Source organism: Macrotis lagotis, chromosome 6 (genome assembly GCF_037893015.1).
Source record: "Macrotis lagotis isolate mMagLag1 chromosome 6, bilby.v1.9.chrom.fasta, whole genome shotgun sequence".
In the NCBI taxonomy this organism is placed as follows: domain Eukaryota; kingdom Metazoa; phylum Chordata; class Mammalia; order Peramelemorphia; family Peramelidae; genus Macrotis; species Macrotis lagotis.
This window is the reverse complement of record NC_133663.1, coordinates 212,385,145-212,391,640: the sequence shown is the minus strand read 5'-3', so window position 1 is coordinate 212,391,640 and position 6,496 is coordinate 212,385,145. Positions and strand designations below refer to the sequence as shown.

Here is a 6,496-nt window from a genome sequence, read left to right as displayed (position 1 = left end):
ATTGTGAATGCCTCTAGCCTATTCCCATTGCATATAATGTTTGTCGATAGTTTCAGATAGATACTGTTTATTATTCTAAGGAAGAATTCATTTATTCCAATGCTCTCTAGTGTTTTTAGTAGGAATTGGTGCTGTATTTTGTCAAAAGCTTTTTTAGTATCTATTGATATGATCGTATGATTTCTGATAAGTTTGCTATTGATATAATTAAATATACGGACAATTTTACTATTAATGAACCAACTTTCCATTCCATAGATAAATCCTACTTGTTCATAAAGCATTATTCCAGTAATAACCTGTAGTCATTTTGCTCATATTTTATTTAATATTTTTTGCATCTCTATTCATCAGGGAGAGGGGTCTATAATTTTCTTTCTCTTTTTTATCTCTTCCTGGTTTAGGTATCAGCACCATATTGGTATCATAGAAAGAGGTAGGCAGAGTTCCATCTTCACCTGTTTTTCCAAAGAGTTTATCTAGAATTGGAATAAGTTGTTACTTAAATGCTTGATAGAATTCACTTGTGAATCCATCTGATCAAGGAGATATTTTCTTAGGTAGTCTAATAATGGCTTCTTGAAATTTTTTCTGAGAGAGTGTAATTCAGGTTTTTAATTTCCTCTTAATTTAACCTGGGCATCTTATATTTTTGTAAATATTCATCCATTTCATTTAGATTGTTAAATTTATTGGCATAGAGTTGAACAAAATAATTCTGAATTATTATTTTAATTTCATCCTTATTGGTGAGGAGTTCACACTTTTAATTTATGTTACTAGCAATTTGGTTTTCTTTCTTTTTTTAAAGAAATTTAACATAGGTTTATCAATTTTATTGTTTTTTTTTCCATAAAACCAGCTGTTGGGTTTATTTATAAGTGCAATAGTATTTTTGGTTTCAATTTTATTAATTTCTCCTTCCATTTTTAGAATTTCTAGTTTGTTATTTAACTGGGAGGGTTAATTTGTTGTTTATCCAATTTTTTTATTTGTATATTTAGTTCAGTGATTTCCTCTTTCTCTAATTTATTCATATGAGCATTTAGAAATATAATATTATGTATATATATATATATACATATAATATGATATTAGAGATATAATATATCCCCTGACAGCCACCTTGAGTGTATCCCATAGATTTTGTTATGTTTTTCATTATTGACATTATCTAGGATAAAATAATTAATTCTTCAAATAATTTTTTGTTTGATTCATTCATTTTTTAAAATGCCCTTATTCAGTTTCAAATTAGTTTTGATTCTGTATCTCCCTGGCCGAATATTGCATATGACTTTTATTGCATTATGAACTGTGAAAGATGTATTCACAATTTCTGCCTTTCTGCAATTGATTATTAGATTTTTATGCCCTGGTATGTGGTCAGTTATTGTGTAAGTGCCGTCTACTACAGAAAAGAAAGTATGTTCCTTTCTATCCTCATTAAACTTCCTCCATATGTCTATTATGTCTCGGTTTTCTATTTACCTCTTTAATCTATTTACCTCTTTAACTTCCTTCTTTTTTATTTCATAGTTAGATTTATCTAAATCTGAGAGTGGAAGGTTAAGGTCTCCCACTACTATAGTTTTGCTGTCTATGTCTTCCAGTATCTTTCAATTTCTCCTCTAAGAATTTGGATGCTATACCATTGGGTGAATACATATTTAGTATTGATTTTTTTTTTATTTTCTGTGGTACCTTTTAGGAGTATGTAGTTTTCTTCCTTATCTATTCTAATAATATCTCTTTTTGTAACTGCTTTGTCTGAGATGAGGACTGCTCCCCCTGCTTTTTCTTGTAATTGGCTGTTGATAAATCCAAAGAGTAATGCTTTTGGGATAGAAGCTTGGTCTTTGATAAAAAACTTTTGGGAAAATTGGTAGTTAGTATGGAAGAAACTTAGATTAGAGCAACACCTCACACCCTATACCAAGATAAGATCAAAATGGAGACAGAATCTAGTTTATGTATTTTATGTATACAATATTATAAGCAAACTAGAAGATCAAGAAATAGTTTACCTGTCAGATCTATGGAAAGGGAAGGAATTTATAACCAAGGAAGAGATGGAGAACACCATTAAAATTATACTAGATAATTTTGATTACAATAAATTAAAAAGCTTTTCAACAGACAAAACCATTGTACCCAAGATCAAAAGAGATGTAGTAAACTGGGAAACAATTTTTATGTCTGTGTTTCTGACAAAGGACTCATCTCGAAAATATAAAGAGAACTGAGTTATTTTTTAAAAAATAAGCCAGTCTCCAATTGACAAATGGTGAAAAGATATCCAAAGGTAATTGGCAGATGAGGAAATCAAAACAATCCATAGTCACATGAAAAAAATGCTTTAAATCAATAATTATTAGAGAAATACAAATTAAAACATCTCTTAGGTACCACCTTATACCTCTCAGACTGGCAAATATTACCAGAAAGGAAAATGATCAATATTGGAAATGATGTGGGAAATCTGGGACAATAATATGTTTTTTGTGGATGTGTGTACTCATACAACCTTTCTAGAGAGCAATTTGTAATTATGCCCCAAAGACAGCTAAAACATGCATACCCTTTGAACCAGCAATACCACTACTGGATCTACAACCTGAAGAGATTATGAAAAACATCACCGGTACAAAAATGTTCATAGCAGTTCTGTTTGTGGTGGCAAAGAAATGGAAACTGAGGGAATGTCTATCAGTTTTGGAAATGACTCAAAAAATTCTGGTATATGTATGTTATGTCATGCAACACTATTGTTCTATTAGAAATGAGGAGGGATGTGAATTTAGGGAGCTGCAAGAACTTCTGCTGAGCAAAATGAGCAGAACCAGAAGAATACTGTATACCCTAACAGTAACATGGGAGTGATGATCAACCTCAATAGACTTGCTCCTACCAACAGGACAATAATCAGGAGCAATTTTGGGATATCTGTGATGGAGAATGCCATCTTTATCTTGAGAAAGAATTGTGGAGTTTGAACAAAGACCAAAGACTTTCTATGTACCTTTAATTTAATTCTTTTAAAATTGTCTTCTTCTGTAACTCTGCTTTATCTCATACTATATGTTTCTTCCTTAAGGATATGATTTCTGTCTCTTCACATTCAAATTAGATCAATGCATACTATGGCAATGATATAAAGACTAGCAAAATGCCTTCTGTGTGGTGTGGGGGGGAAGGAAGTAAGAATGGGGGAAAATTATAAAACTCAAAATAAAGAAAATGTCCATTAGGCTGGAGCTCATAAAAAAGATATATGCATAATCATAGGAATGAATGTTTAAAAAAACCTTTCATAACATGTAATTGGAAAAAAAATCAATAAAAATAATAAAATAAAATGTTGAATTCCAAATTCTCTCCTTTCCTCCTTCTCCATTTCTAACCTCACTGGGAAGGTAAGGATTTCAATAATAGCTCATACAGGTGCAGAAATCAAAACATTTTCATATTCAACATGTTGTAAAAAATATTAAATCCCACCAAAAAAATAAAAAAAGAAAGTAAAGAATATTTTAACTGTATTCAGGCACAGTTTTTTGTCCCTGTGGCAAAGGATAGTTTTTTTTTTCCTGTATTTGAAATCTATGACCTTTATTTGAAAAAGTCTATAACACATTTCTACAATATTCTGCTTTCTACATGATCTTGGCCACGTTTATTTTATTTGTAGAAAAGCTTTTTTAAAAATGTATCTTAGTCAAAATTGTCCATTTTATTTATCACATTGATTTTCATCATTAGTTTAGTCATAGCATGTTAACAGGATATAAAGTAAATTCACATAAATGATTAACATTCCTCTATACCATTAACAAAACCTTGAGCAAAGTAAGAGTATACCGCATTGAAAATAATGTGAAATATTGCTGGGTAAAATCAAGTTGGTGGTGTGTTATTAGGAGGCTCCTAGAGCTTTTTCCTGTAAATATACCCTAAAGTGAGAGAACCCGCACAAAAGAGAGTGAAGAAATTTTGAAACTCAAAAACACTCAGAATAAGATCAGAATAGATCTGACTCACAGTTACAGGGCAGTCAGGTCCCAGTTCAACAGACCTGGAGTACTGGAAGTAGGTAGTGAAAGTAGCAAATTCACCTCTTTTAAAAAAATGTATATTTGTTTGAAACAATGAGTTTAAGTTAAAGGCTATGACTAAACTAATAATGAAGATCAATATGATGAATAAAATGGACAATTTTGATTACAATAATTTTTTTAAAATGAGGTTTTGTTAAAAAAAAACCTAAAAAAATATAAAAAGTTTTTGTTCAAATAAAATAAATGTGGCCAGGATCATACGGAAAGCAGAATATTATGGAAATATATTATAGACTATTTTTCAGATAAAGGCCATAAATTTCAAATACAGGAAATATTTTGTGAAATCCATCACAATATGTGAAAGAAATGTTAAAGGGTATGCGGGAAAAATGAAACATTAATACACTTTTGGTAGAGCTGTGAACAGAATCTGTGAAATAATTTCATCACACAACTAGACAATTATTAAGTGTCTGAGTGCAGATTTGAACTCGGGTCCTTCTGAGTGCTCTATCACTGCACTGCCTAGTCCCCTGCCCCCTCCCTACAAACCCCATTTTGAAAGACAACGTTTGAGTACAGGAACATTAGTGGAGCAAGATGAATTAGGTTTAGCTACTGCAACACATGTAACAAAGCAAAAACACGTAAGAAAACTGAGCAGTCTCCAGTCCCCCAGCACAAAAAAACAAAACAAAACAAAACAAAAAAAGTTAAGACTACATTCTCTGTGCCTCAGGAGCACAGCTTGGCTATTAAAATGAGAGCTGCTATAAATATCTTGAACATGTGAGACTTTTACTGCTTTTTAAGGATATCTTTGGGATATAAACTTAGAAGTAGTATTGTATGATCAAGGTGATGCACAGTTTTATTGACCTTTGGCATACTTCAAAATGTTCTCCAGAAAGGTTGGATGAGTTCATAACTCTATGTTTTTAATTGTTTCTTGATTTCTCACAAAATCATCAGCTGTCCTTAGCTTCAAATTACATTTGAAGGGATTATTTTCTACACAGAGTTCCTGTATCTTTTTTTATCCCATCTAACCAATTCTGCTTTTGAAGGTATTATCTCCTCAATGGTCTTTTGGACTGCTTCATACCATTTCACCCAAATTGTATTTTTTAGGTTTTTGCAAGGCAATGGGGTTAAGTGTCTTACCCAAGGCCACACAGCTAGGTAATTATTAAGTTTCTGAGGTCAAATTTGAACTCAGGAACTCTTGATGCAGGGCTGGTGCTCTACCCACTGTGACACCTAACTGCCCCCCAAATTGTTTTTTTTTGAGGAGAAAAAAGAATACCTTTATTTAGTGATCAGTGTTTTCCCCACACATCTGCCCACCCACCTGGGGTTAAAATTAAAAGCACGGAGAAAAGCGAGAACTTCATAAGTAAACGGCACCGATTCCTCCTTGCTGGAGTTCCTCTCGGCCTGTCCAAGGTTAGTAAGGAAGGATTCATCAGTTCCTTCTGCCTGCTCTCCGAGCGGGGTTAGTTGACAAGCCTAGATCATGAGCAGCTGCAGAAGAATGAAGACCGGGGACATGATCAGGCCGAACCAGAGCTCCCTCGTCTGCTCCACCAGCTTCTGGCACAACAGCATCTCAAAAACAAACTTGAGGCTAAGAATGGTGAGGATCCAGAAGAGGCAGCGCACAATGCCAGCCGCTTCTCTCAGTCCTGGAAGTGGCGCACCAACACGATGGTGGTGAAATAGGAGCTGAGCCCGTCGGCGGCAAAGAAGGGCACGAAGACGTTCCACCACGACAGGTCGGGGGCCAGCTCGTCCACGTGCAGCACCAGGAGCACGGGAACACTAGCAGTGCTAACACGTGCACTAAGATTTCAAAGGGGGCAAAGCCCAGCCACTGCACCAACTACCGCAGTGAGAATAACATCACGCCCGCGCCGGCTCACGGGCCAGTGGGGCCCGGTCCTGCCCACCGGGCGCTGCGCAGCTCAGCGGGGCCACTGCTCAGCTGGGACTGGGTGGCGGCAGTTTGGTGATCCCAGAGGTTCCGCCCGCGGCTGCTGCCGCCAATGGTATTCCCAAACTGGTTTTTAATATGTTATTTCTTCAGTAATTTTTGGTGTAATTCCTTTACCAGGCTTTTCACTTTGTTTTCATGATATTCCCACATCACTCTCATTTCTCTTCCCAATTTTTCCTCTGTCTCTTTTATTTGATTTGCAAAATCTTTTTTCTAAACTCTTCCAATGTCTGGGACCAATTCATGTTTCTTGGAGGGTTAGGATGCAGATACATTGAATTTGTTTTCTTCTGAATATATATTTGGATATTTCACTAATTGTAACTGTCTATGGGCAATTTTTTTTTCTTCTGCTGTTTGCTCATTTTTCCCACCTATGACTTGAATTTAACTCCTTGTTAAAGTGGGGCTCTACTTGCAGGTTGGAGGATATACTGAC

The 6,496-nt window shown here is 34.8% G+C and overlaps 1 pseudogene; it reads right to left on the bottom strand.

The window, feature by feature from the left end:
* Positions 1 to 5,369: 5,369 nt before the first annotated feature.
* LOC141492330 (transmembrane protein 203-like) lies at positions 5,370 to 5,964 on the bottom strand (annotated as a pseudogene).
* Positions 5,965 to 6,496: the final 532 nt, after the last annotated feature.